A 14,336-nucleotide genomic window follows, 5' to 3' on the forward strand; every position below is an offset into this window, starting at 1 on the left:
AAGTTGATAAATTATTGACTTGGAATAACAGTTACCTTGGTAACGTACTTTATAGCACAGACTAACAGACATGACAGTATGAGTAAATTCTTATAAAAATAATTTTTCGTGATGCACTAGTTCCACCTATATTGTACTGCGCGAACTATTTACTATCTGTACACCCCTTGTGGTATGTAAAAGTTTTTTTTACTAGTTGGTTTCCCCTCGTTTGTCAACAGCGATCAGCTGCTTGCAGGGATGCCTGATTTCATCGAAATATTTGAAAAGGAATCGTCACAATAAATTATTGGATTACGTTGATAATATATTTAACTTTTTCGCGATGTTGGAAGGTAACCATTTATTTGACTCAACGTTGCTCATCTAGACTATTTTTTATTGTGTTGGTAATTTTCACCCGAAATTAAGTGGCGGCAGACCAGAAGCAAGTAAATATTGTAACAAAACAGGTTCGATTTTGTATTTCGTTGGAGAATGAGAAGTAGGCACAATTATGTATATGGTTTTGGCAATATGTATTAAATCTGTATCCTGCATGAAATTCGCATGGACGTATACAAATTAATACATTACTGGTGATTCTGTATAAATGGCAACTCTGTTGGTAAATGAAAAAAATAAACACAGTCTAGATGACAGACAGGATGTTTTTGATAGGGTAACGTGGCGCCATCATGACGCATGTGAGTACTGTCCCAAATAAAGGAATATTCGAAATGACCGTTAAAATGATTGAAGAATTTAATTTGAGTGTCCTGTCTGTTAGTCTGTGTTTATAGTATGTTCACATTAGCGCTGATATCAAGTGATATACGGATATACTTGATATCCGATGATATCATGTGCGATATCACTTGATATCCCATACAATTTGATGTCAACGCGTATCACCATTTTGGCATGATATCCGGGATATCATGTACGATATCATGTCGAGTTGTAAAAAATCGCAACTAGCAACACGGATAATGGCATTGAACGCACTCATTTATGAACGTCACTTTGAAAGTGACAATAAACAATCATTATAATTTCAAATTTTTCAACGAATATGGCGTTCGGAGACCATTTATTGCAAGACTTCAATTATTGATTGAATTGTAGGAGAGAAAAGCAATATTATTGATCTTACTCCTAATGGGAACATTCAATATGACAATTTGATTGTCAAACGATATTATTTCGATCATATGTGAACACTCCCACGTGATATGCATATCATCTCGGTATATCAAGTGATATAAGCGCTAATGTGAACATGATATTATACTGATTGCCAAAGAGAAGTAAATGTTTTTATATCTCCAACTTTTTCTTCCAATAACTTTTATTCTTTTCGGTCAGGGGCAACATTTTGATCGTAGGCTCAAACCAACGAGGAGAACATGGGAATGATACAACGAGCTATGCGCGGCCAATCGACTACGGAAATAAGCGCACTGCTGCCCCTATATAATGTTCGTCAAATTTATTTCTTTGGGGAAGGATTCCATTGACATCTTCGAATAAGGGTAAACTACCTGCTACGCAATCAACCGAGACAAGACTATTCGAATCACGCTAAATCGTACTGCTCGAAAGATAGTCGGTTTGATCATAAGCCTTTCCTGTACCGGGTCTACTGCAGCTAGTGGTTAATGTGTATCGAAGAATAGCTGGAACAAGTTAATTGTCCATGTTCGTTGGGAAACGATAAGACTACAAATTTGGATCTCCGAACACAAAGTGTCTGTCATCTGTCGTTGATGACATAGGGACGGATCATTGGCTGAGTCTTCCAACTGCGATGGATAGAATTCCATTCGGAATACCGAAGCAAGTAGTGTCTTAAGATGCTCATAGATGACGACAATCTGCAGATTTCGTATGCAAAGTTTTCATCCAATGCAAAGTACATTTGGTGGAAATGTTGGTTGACACATTGAAACTCTGAGACTACAGTAATGATAAATGTTTCGGCTGGTTTATACTTTTGTTCATTGTTGATTCAATAAAATTTCGAAAATCGACTTTTAATCGACATTTAAATGTAATTCTACTCTGTTTTCAATTCCGTAGTTTGCAACTATGACATCGTCATATCGATTGCCGCACCATTATTTTTCATCACATTGTTAACCATCACGCAATTCGACATTACGTTATGTTTCATGAGTCTCAAATATCACCTCACTCTTTGAAGACTTTTCAATGTTGCGTTCTGCTGTATTCATCAATAGTTTTCTTTTGTTTCAATGCCTGACCATGCCTGATGCATCAATTCTAGTTCCATATGACTCCAAAGATTCGACAGAGCAGGTCATAATTTATTACGGGCAGTTGATATCACCTCATATATCGCAAAATTTCTTGAATTTATCTAGAACAGTGACTAACCTAAATAGAAACCTTATCATGCTCACATAAGTAGGATAACGAATTTTCTTTTGAGCACAATGCCGAAGCAAGGAGATATCCTGGAGAGATTCTTTTAATGTGTGGACTCAAAAATTAAATCAAACTATAATTAGAGGATAACATGTATCGTTTTGTTATCTGAAATTTAAACAATCACAGGATTTTATCAGTCGACAGTTTCAGAAATAGTTTGAATTGATTCGTTTGTTTATTTATTTTGGGGCTCCTTGGTAACTAGTTCATGGCAACTTAAACAGTGTTGCTCGAGAAAATTATTTTTATCATTATCAAGGGGTCGCTCTATTTGTGGTAACTGGCGGTAAATCGTACACGAACGATTTTATTGCTGTTTTTTCTTCGGAGTGCCTGGTCGTGTCGTCGCTCTCTTGGTTTACTTTCTCTTTTGATTATTACGAAACCATTATTGCAAATTCCCTGAAGATTTCACTATTAATTGAAAGATTGTAGTTTTACCTTAAAAGTTTTGCGAAGAGTAAAGCACAGACTAACAGACAGGACACTCAAATTAGATTCTTCAATCATTTTAACGGTCATTTCGAATATTCCTTTATTTGGGACAGTACTCACATGTGTCATGATGGAGCCACGTTACCCTATCAAAGACATCCTGTCTGTCATCGAGACTGTGTTTGTTTTTTTCGTTTACCAGCAGAGTTGCCATTCATACAGAATTACCTGTAATGTCTTGATTTGTATACGTCCATGCGAATTTCATGCAGGATACAGATTTAATACATATTGCCAAAACTATATACATAATTGTGCCTACTTCTCATCCTCCAACGCAATACAAAATCCAACCCGTTTTGTTACAATATTTACTTACTTCTGGTCTGCCGCCACTTAATTTCGGGGGAAAATTACCAACACAATGAAAAATAGTCTAGATGAACAACGTTGAGTCAAATAAATGGTTACCTTCCAACATCGCGAAAAAGTTAAATATATTATCAACGTAATACAATAATTTATTGTGACGATTCAATTTCAAATATTTTGATGAAATCAGGCATCCCTGCAAGCAGCTGATCGGTGTTGACAAACGAGGGGAAACCAACTAGTAAAAAAAACTTTTACATAACACAAGGGGTGTACAGATAGTAAATAGTTCGCGCAGTACAATATAGGTGGAACTAGTGCATCACGAAAAATTATTTTTATAAGAATTAACTCATACTGTCATGTCTGTTAGTCTGTGAGTAAAGCGTCAAATATAAAATCAGTTCGGTAGATCGTGAAAGAAAAAGTAAACAAAGAGAAACTGTCATTTGCAGTTAGGCCCTTTTGTCGTGGGACGGTCGAATTATCTTAATCTCTCTCGATCTTCTACACAGCAAATGAAATTGTAATTACCAGTCTCGTAATACACTGCGACGTTCAAACAAAATCGACGTAATTTAATTGAAGATGTGGAATCACAGATTTTTGTTTATATATTTAAAGCCATAGCGTAATATTATGCATAAAAGATGTACTCAAATAAAAACGTCGAAAGAGCAAAATTTTATATTTCGTTCCGTGTTATATCCCAACGAAAAGAATGCACATAAACTGAGGGGGACGACAGATCTGGTTTTTTCAAATAAAATACAAAAAGTCAATGGAAAGCGAAAAAAACTACATCTATCCAAACATCTAGATCGATCCGTTTGAAAGCGTTTCTAACCGTGTAAAAGAAAGTCAAAGAACATATGATCTCTTAAAAAGTTTCTGTTACTGGTCTTGACATTCACTGAGTGTCAACATTGATTCGTCAGCAGATTGGTAAAATGAAATTAGGGTTAAACAACATTGAAAATTTGTTTTCTTAGTAGCTGGGAGCATGAAGATGGAATATATTTCAATTTATTGTAGCCCTTTGAAGGTTTACCCAAAGATATCTCTGTCTGTGATATTAAACTGGTTTTATATTTTGTTAGATGCTAAGACTTGCAATTTTTATGTTTAGAAACGTTTTTCATTAATACTGAAGCTAAAACTGAATAAAGCTGTGTTTAATATGTTATTGAAAATCTTATAGAAAGGATAACAATTCATTTTTTTTACTTTAATACACATTAACAGCAAACTACATAACGGTTTACTTCACGATTTCCCTTCTAGCATATTTTGAAGGTTCGCAGACGTTAAAAAAATCAGACAATGGAACGTCTCTACAAGAGAAACCCTACAGTGTACGATGTAGATGAAATTCGGAATAATTTTTGGTTCGAGTTGAATATAGAAACTGTGGAAAATGACGCAGATATTAAACGAGAATGGCCAACATTCCGACAGGATATGGCTGATAATCCGGAGCATACGCTCTCGGTGTGTTGGTTAGCTATGCACCAGAATATAACAAAACTGATTTTACAGGACGATAGTTCACAACTCTCCGAACTGTCTGCATCTGGCATCTTCTTCATGTGACATTTGCAACTTTCAGGTTTCATGGCCTATTACGATACATCATATCTCCATGATTATGTTTTTAACCAGCAAAAATCCAAGAAAAGACGATCGATCCATATTCAACCGTTACTATGTGTAGCAAAGAGAAGAAAAGTGTGCATAATCGTATGCAGCGTGAAAAAGCCTAATCGAAGCGAAGTGCAGTTTTTTAGTGTCGTCCCCTTGGTCGTCCCCCTCGACATAAACCGCGTTGAAATTTTACCAGAATATTACATAGTTGTTTTGTGATATATTATCGATACAGTGTACATATACACAAAAGTGTGTAATATTCACACAAAAGTGACGCAGAGCTCTTATGTGTGCATTGTTTTTCATTTCATGGCGTCAGTTATGTGAATTTGTTTGTCTGCGTGTTCTTGTGCAAATATAAATTGGTAAGTAACAGTACAAATTTGTGGTTTGTTGATTCGATTCAATACAGCAATTTACAATAGAAAATGTTATTAAGCGGGTTGATAAACTTTCATTAATTTTTGTAGCTTTCGTTGGTAGTCTCAAACTAAGTCTTTTTCCCGTGATACTAGTGGAATATGCAGTACGACATTATGTCTGGTACTAATTAATGTGTGCAATGGATTAGAAACATTTTCACAAACCCGTATGAACGATTTTCAATGTGCAAAAAAGGATGTCGCCTATAATGTGTACATAAAATCTGGGAAACGAATATTTTGGTAACATGATGACTTTGATGCACGCAAAAAAGTATCAATTTGGACGAAACAGCTAAAATCATAATTTGAATTGAATTACTCCAAATCACACAAGCTTTGCGATTGATTGAATTGTAATAGCTGTTCTATGTATGTATATATGTATGTTATGTTATTAATTTGTCGGCAATACTTAAAAATGATTCTTATCAATATCACAAAATTTATAAAAATCATATTAAAATACATCGCTTCGACAATAATTTTGCATGTAATTTATTATTAGTTATTAAAAAAAAGTCTTCGCCGACTGTTCTTCAACGCAACATTCTACTAATTTATATAAGAAGACAAAATCGATTCAGTAAGTAACTCGAATGTCAAAGCTTTGCTTTATTAAAAGATTTAAATAATGAGTAATCTAATAAAGTATGTATGTATATATATATATATATATATATATATATATATATATATATATATATATATATATATATATATATATATATATATATATATATATATATATATATATATATATATATATATATATATATATATATATATATATATATATATCTATATATATATATATATATATATATATATATATATATATATACATATACTTGTATAGATAATGAAAAATTGAAAATTATGCTTACAACTAGAAGGAGAACGGTACAATAAAATGTAGTTTAATTACTATTGAAATGATACCAACGACTGATTATAGAACATTAAATTTATAAATATAAAATAAATACCTAAACAATAACCGTATTTTCATTTCGTATCAACATGCTATGAATTCTTTCGGATTACATCGTTCTGAATTACTTTGCTCAGCTTTGTGTTTTTTTTTAGTACGCAAGTCTCTAATACGTCGATCTTGGATTAAAACGTATACAAGAGTACATCGTTATCGTGTAACGTGAAATGAATGTAATTGTACGCAACATTTCGAACCTAGTTTATGTGCATTCTTTCTAATGTGAAATTACAAGATGTTTTTAGCTGTGTATATTATTTCTTTGTTTTGTGAAAACGGCCAATAAGCCACCTATCAACATTCACAGATTCACTTTGAAGAGGAGTTCCGAACGACTCGTACTCGCTGAGAGTAAGTCATAATAGGGTAACAGAGATATTTTGGCCCACTTTAGGATTGATTTTATTTTGGCCCATTTTATAAAAATATCCACCAAATGTTGTAATATCTTCGAAAAACCCTTCCGCAATAGGTAATTTAATGTGATTAACTTCAAATTGATGCAACATGGGTTACTTAACATCGATTAAATCCATGAAGTTTGTTAGGTGGGCCAAAATATATGAAGTGGCCAAAATACCTCTGTTACCCTAGTAAACGATAGAGAACAGTTTTCTATTTCGTCTGGTGTTAAAATTAGTACTCTATTTTATATAGCTCACCTAAAATTTGTTTCAATGGTGAAAACTGGCTTATTGACCGTAATCACAAAAACGCAGTGGAACTACAGGCAAACCATTTCCAATCGAAAGGGTAAACATTTCTTTGTCGTTTACTGTTGTGACTAATTCTTAGCGAGTACCAAGTTCTTTAACATTCCTCTTCCAAGTAAATGCTGACATGCGGTTTATTGGCCATTATAAAAAAACACGACATTTCTGCTTTTTTACTGTGAATTTTGACGAACCACATCGGTCCGATTGTCACGCGATAGAGCACGATATCGATCCAATAGCAATTGAAGCTATGAACAATGGAAATTATGTACAAACTCTCTATACTGACTTCAGCAAAGCTTTCGACAGAATTGACATACCAGTATTACTAAACAAAATTTAAAAATATGCCATTGAACAAAACTTTTGGAACGGCTTGAATCATATCTCACAAAACGTAAACAAATTGTACGCTATCAAAACACATACTCCACATCAATCAATGTCACTTCAGATGTTCCCCAAGGTTCACATTTAGGCCCTCTTCTTTTTATCTTGTACATAAACGATATTTTCTTCTTACTTAAACATCTAAAAGTACTTGTATATGCAAGACGACATGAAGCTCTTTATGGAAATAAAAAATGCTGTAGATGCTGAAGTATTCCAATATGTAATTAACGTATTCAACATTTGGTGAAATAAAAGCTTACTACAACTAAACGTTAAGAAATGTAGTTCAGTAACGTTTAGTAGAAAAATCATGTATCCTTCTATTAACATATATTTAGGAAACCAATCTGCAGAAAAATGTAAAATTATTAGAGACTTAGGCGTAATTTTAGACTCAAAACTTGCTTTCAAGGAGCATTATAATACAATTTTCAATAAAGCAAATAGTATGTTAGGCTTCAATGAACATTTCAGTCATAATTTTCAGGACCCTTACATAATAAAATTATTATATACAACTTACGTCTGACTTTTTTGAAATACTGCAGCATAGTATGGCACCCATGTACCTCCGTACACGTAGAACGCATCGAATCGGTCCAAAAACAATTTCTATTGTATGCGCTTCGTAGACTAAACTGTCTCGAAGAACGCCGCACAGCTACAATGATTTATTTTATCAACAACATTATTTCTCAACGAGTACAATCTGAATCATTACTTTCACAACTAAAATTCTATGCTCCTAGTCGCCATCTTAGAAGTCGTCAAATATTCTCTGAAAAAAATATAAAACATATTATGCCAAAATAATCCTGTTAATCAAATGATGCTCTTTAATAACGAAAACTGCCAACTCGGTCAAAGCTGCGAATGTCGGATCGGAATGGAAAATGGGGAAATATATCGATGATCATTTTATATATGGTGTCAATCCATATGAAGGTTTCTATGCCGGAGAAAAATTCACATGAATGGACACAACGTCAAGTTCACGAAAGATTTTGAAGTCGGGTACGTGAGTAATATTTGGCTAAAAAAATATTAAATTAATCTTTACATCTACCAAAATCGATTGATTGTCTGAATCGTGTTTAATGTAGGCGTTTCCTGATGAAAGCAAACCAATCTCATTTGCATTTGTGGTTGTAGGTAAGCTGTCAGCAGAGATGCCAGATTTTTTCATAGAAAATCTGTATTGATTCGTATAAAATATCTGTATTTATCTGTATTCGCTAATAAAATGAAATTTCTACAATACAATTATGTTAAAAGGTGTTATTCCAATAGATTATGGTTATAGACTGCTAGATTAAAAATTTCATATCTTATATTATATTCATCGACGAAATTTTATAGTTTTTTCCTATCAACAACAATTGAATTATGGTGCCATATACTTGTCTAATTTGAAAATGTTCACTTCACAAGTTGAGATGGATTTCCAAAACCCAATATGCAACGTCGAGTCAGGTAATACAACTGTCAGTCTGGCAATAATGTTTCATGATGCCAAGACTAGTCTAACTTTTAAGTTCAATTTAGTTACAAATATTAATATAAATGGATTTCAGTGTTCTTCATTAAATATCTGCACAAAAAATATATATTTTAAAAAGTGATTTGTACGTTGATTCCTAAACGTTTATCTCGTCATTGCAATCAAATACTAATAGATAGCTCAAACACTAATAGATAGTTTAATTTTTTCCTTAATACTTTTGGTGAAATCTGTATAAATCTGTATTAAATTTAAGAAATCTGTAAGAAGTATGTACTCTGTATTCAATATGTATGCGCATGTAAAAATCTGTATAATACAGATAAATCTGTATAAATGGCATCTCTGGCTGTCAGAAATGTCAATTCAGCTGTTTTTCAAAGAACGGCGAATCTTACATTGACAGCAAATGAAGAAAATCATCGATGAATGTTTCGACTTTGGTTTCAAATCGTGTTTAGAAATTATCGTATATTCTCAGAACAATTTATGATTAGTCGATGAATTGTTAGTTTATCTTCAAAAGGCACGCAAATGTTGCCACTTTCCTTCTATATCCACTGAATAAATAAACATAAAAAGAGTTTCGCCCTTTTTCGATTTGTTTACTTTTATACTTCCTGTGTGAATTATAAAGATACGCCCTTGCGCATTTTTCATTAAATTGGCTGGTTTTCGCGACTAAGACAAATCTGCGAGTAGTTTTATTGTCTCCTTTACTATTTCCAGTAATAAAAGGTTCGGAAACCATCTAAAATAAAGAAAATAAATAGTTTCGCCCTTTCTTACTAGCAATTGAAGTATCGCCTTGTTTGTTGGCATGGAACACCAAGGGGACGACACTAAAAAACTGCACTTCGCTTCGATTAGGCTTTTTCACGCTGCATACGATTATGCACACTTTTCTTCTCTTTGCTACACATAGTAACGGTTGAATATGGATCGATCGTCTTTTCTTGGATTTTTGCTGGTTAAAAACATAATCATGGAGATATGATGTATCGTAATAGGCCATGAAACCTGAAAGTTGCAAATGTCACATGAAGAAGATGCCAGATGCAGACAGTTCGGAGAGTTGTGAACTATCGTCCTGTAAAATCAGTTTTGTTATATTCTGGTGCATAGCTAACCAACACACCGAGAGCGTATGCTCCGGATTATCAGCCATATCCTGTCGGAATGTTGGCCATTCTCGTTTAATATCTGCGTCATTTTCCACAGTTTCTATATTCAACTCGAACCAAAAATTATTCCGAATTTCATCTACATCGTACACTGTAGGGTTTCTCTTGTAGAGACGTTCCATTGTCTGATTTTTTTAACGTCTGCGAACCTTCAAAATATGCTAGAAGGGAAATCGTGAAGTAAACCGTTATGTAGTTTGCTGTTAATGTGTATTAAAGTAAAAAAAATGAATTGTTATCCTTTCTATAAGATTTTCAATAACATATTAAACACAGCTTTATTCAGTTTTAGCTTCAGTATTAATGAAAAACGTTTCTAAACATAAAAATTGCAAGTCTTAGCATCTAACAAAATATAAAACCAGTTTAATATCACAGACAGAGATATCTTTGGGTAAACCTTCAAAGGGCTACAATAAATTGAAATATATTCCATCTTCATGCTCCCAGCTACTAAGAAAACAAATTTTCAATGTTGTTTAACCCTAATTTCATTTTACCAATCTGCTGACGAATCAATGTTGACACTCAGTGAATGTCAAGACCAGTAACAGAAACTTTTTAAGAGATCATATGTTCTTTGACTTTCTTTTACACGGTTAGAAACGCTTTCAAACGAATCGATCTAGATGTTTGGATAGATGTAGTTTTTTTCGCTTTCCATTGACTTTTTGTATTTTATTTGAAAAAACCAGATCTGTCGTCCCCCTCGTGGAACACGGAGGGCGAAACTTGCGTAAACAAATGGAATGACAGTTTCGCCCTTTATAGTTCTTTGTATTACTAGGTTTGAGATTTTTGTAGAATACGAATTTTTAGACAAAATTGTAGGATTTTGAAGCATTTATTGGTAGGAAAGAGAACCTCGATTTGTTTACTTTTGTAAGATTCGTACTTCTTTGAAAAACAGCTGAATTCAGGAATTATCGTTTGCTTTCCGATTATAATTTAATGCAGGGTTGCAAAGGAACCTAATACATTTTGTTCTCCGGTTACACTGGAACCACACAAGGGAGGTGTCGTGACTGTTTTCTTCATTTCCACCATCTTACACACGCCACATTGATGAACACGTCCGTTCACCTCAAATATCTTCGTGTGAATCGACCTATGTTTTCACTAACCAACCACAGCAAGGCAAGTGATGTCATCCCAAGGGGCAAATCACTCTAAACTTTGTCTGAACTCAAACAAGTTTTACCAGGAGTAAAAAAGTTTAGCAGGGATCTCGCTGGATTAGAATGGGATTAGAGAAGTTTAGCCGAGATCTGGAAAAGCGTTATTTTGACATAAGAAGCTGTAAACGTGGGAGCAGAGATGCCAGATATTTTCATAGAAAATTTGTATTGCTTTGTATAAAAATCTGCATTTATCTGTATTCACTAATGAATGGAAATTTCGGAAATAAAATTATGTTTAAAGATGTTATTCCATTAGATTATTGTTATAGAATGGCAGATGCAAGGAGCATTCCTTTATATCGTAAGTCCTTGCCGCACTGACAAGAACATTCAACGACGAAATTTGATTGTTTTTGTTATTAACCACAATTGAATTGTAAATCCATATACTTTTTTCGTTTGAAAATGATGACTTGGAATTCAAACATGGAATTCAAACGCCCAATACGCAACGTCAAGTCAGGTCATACAACTTTTCAGTCTGACAATAAAGTTTCATGACGCCATGACTTCCTTGAACATCATTCAAATTGGTTTCAAATTATGATATAAATGAATATCAGCGTTCATCATTAAACAGCTGCACGAAAAAAATTTCATTTTAATCATTTTAATCAAACACGCTCAGATGGAAAAGTTTCATTATTTCTTTCTTACTTTTTGTGGTATCTGTATAAATCTGTATTTAATTTGAAAAATCTGTATAAAATCTGTACTCTGTATTAATGCACCGTTTACACTTCTGCTGGCTGCCAGCATGCTGGTGTCAGTGTACTGCCCTCTGAGGAAAAGAACGTTCAACCACAGACTAACAGACAGGACACTCAAATTAGATTCTTCAATCATTTTAACGGTCATTTCGAATATTCCTTTATTTGGGACAGTACTCACATGTGTCATGATGGCGCCACGTTACCCTATCAAAAACATCCTGTCTGTCATCTAGACTGTGTTTATTTTTTTCATTTACCAACAGAGTTGCCATTCATACAGAATTACCTGTAATGTATTGATTTGTATACGTCCATGCGAATTTCATGCAGGATACAGATTTAATACATATTGCCAAAACTATATACATAATTGTGCCTACTTCTCATCCTCCAACGCAATACAAAATCGAACCCGTTTTGTTACAATATTTACTTGCTTCCAGTCTGCCGCCACTTAATTTCGGGTGAAAACTACCAACACAATAAAAAATAGTCTAGATGAACAACGTTGAGTCAAATAAATGGTTACCTTTCAACATAGCGAAAAAGTTAAATATATTATTAACGTAATCCAATAATTTATTGTGACGATTCATTTTCAAATATTTTGATGAAATCAGGCATCCCTGCAAGCAGCTGATCGGTGTTGACAAACGAGGGGAAACCAACTAGTAAAAAAACTTGTACACAAAACAAGGGGTGTACAGATAGTAAATAGTTCGCGCAGTACAATATAGGTGGAACTAGTGCATCACGAAAAATTATTTTTATAAGAATTTACTCATACTGTCATGTCTGTTAGTCTGTGGTTCAACGGTGGTCCTTCGTTGGTCTAATACTTTGGATCATTGGACCACAGTTGAACGTTTTTTCCTAAGAGGGCAGTACACTGACACCAGCATGCTGGCAGCCAGCAGAAGTGTAAACGGGGCATAAATCTGTATGCGCATGTAAAAATCTGTATAAATGGCATCTCTGCGTGGGAGTTCGAATGACAGATACACTTCAAACAAGATTAGGCAAAATTAGGTTGGATTAGTTTTAAATTACCCAAACTTATGAGATTAGAGAAAATTATTTTGGAATGACATGAGTTTATTAGTATGAGATTGTCTAGAGTTTAGAGTGATTTGCCCCTTGTGTCATCCTTTTGATTTTTCGTACACGGCCGATGGTTTCGATCGTTGGTCTGTGTCGTGACTTTTTTTTCTTCATTTCCGCCATCTTACACACGCCACACGGACGAACACGTCCGTTCACCTCAAATATCTTCTGTGAATGATGCATGCTTTGTTTTTTCTTTTGGATCAGAGCTGTTGCATAGTTTGTTTATTGTTACCATGGATAAGTGTTTGTAAGTGCTTACTCATACCAAATAAAAATCGAGTTTTTTAATCGCGAATGATACCTCCCCTTTATTCATTCGCTAGTTCTTACTTTCGCCTTTTTATTAGGAAAGAGGAATCATATTCGTCAAGTTTCATATAGCATTTCTGAAGGGCCAACGCTAAACTGTTATACAACGAAAGTTGTTATCCCGAAATGTCAAAACTGCATGTCAGTTAGAAAGGAAAATAAGGTAAGTGTTGTATGAAACAAGAATGTTTTAATTGTTTTATCATTTCATGTTTATTCTACTACAGGAGGGAGAAATCAAACACAGTATCGAAATAAAGGTTTATTTTCGTTTAGTCTAGTTCCATCATGTAGAACTCCAGTGTCGCTCACCGCGACAACCCGTTTTTGAAGAATCAGTTGTACGTTACAACTAGTCGTGAGTTTAAAAAACATTATGACGTACGACTGATTTTTTAAAAACGAGTTATAGATAAAAACGCGCCGAGTGACACTCCTGTGCCCCATGATGGAAAACTACTAGATAAAAATAAATCTTCATTCTTCTACTTTCCGATGCCGTCGGTTTCTCCCTTGCTTGGTGTCGTGAATACCAGAAGAACTTCGTGATGACATTTCCACGTCTATCCGCGAATAACGTAGTCGAGTGAATGCCTGTGAACGCTCAAAATTTTTTGAAGACCCTCACTTCAGCGCTCATGTACACTAATCATCTCGTTTTCCACTCCTCCGCCGGAACCTCCCGAATGCATTTGAACGCCTTTGAACGCAACCTCTCATTCGATAGCGGAAACACTCTTATCGTTAATGTCACCACCATTAATTTTCATGCAGCGTATAAATTAGTTTATACTCAAATTATGTGGTGTAAATCCGAAAGTGTTTTCCACAAGCATTTCAAGTTTCCAACTGTTCCTTGCTAAAATCGTATAACAGCGGAGCCAGTTTTATAGAATCTTTCAATTTATTTATAGATCATCATTCTTATT

Source organism: Malaya genurostris, chromosome 2 (assembly GCF_030247185.1).
Source record: "Malaya genurostris strain Urasoe2022 chromosome 2, Malgen_1.1, whole genome shotgun sequence".
Lineage (NCBI taxonomy): Eukaryota > Metazoa > Arthropoda > Insecta > Diptera > Culicidae > Malaya > Malaya genurostris.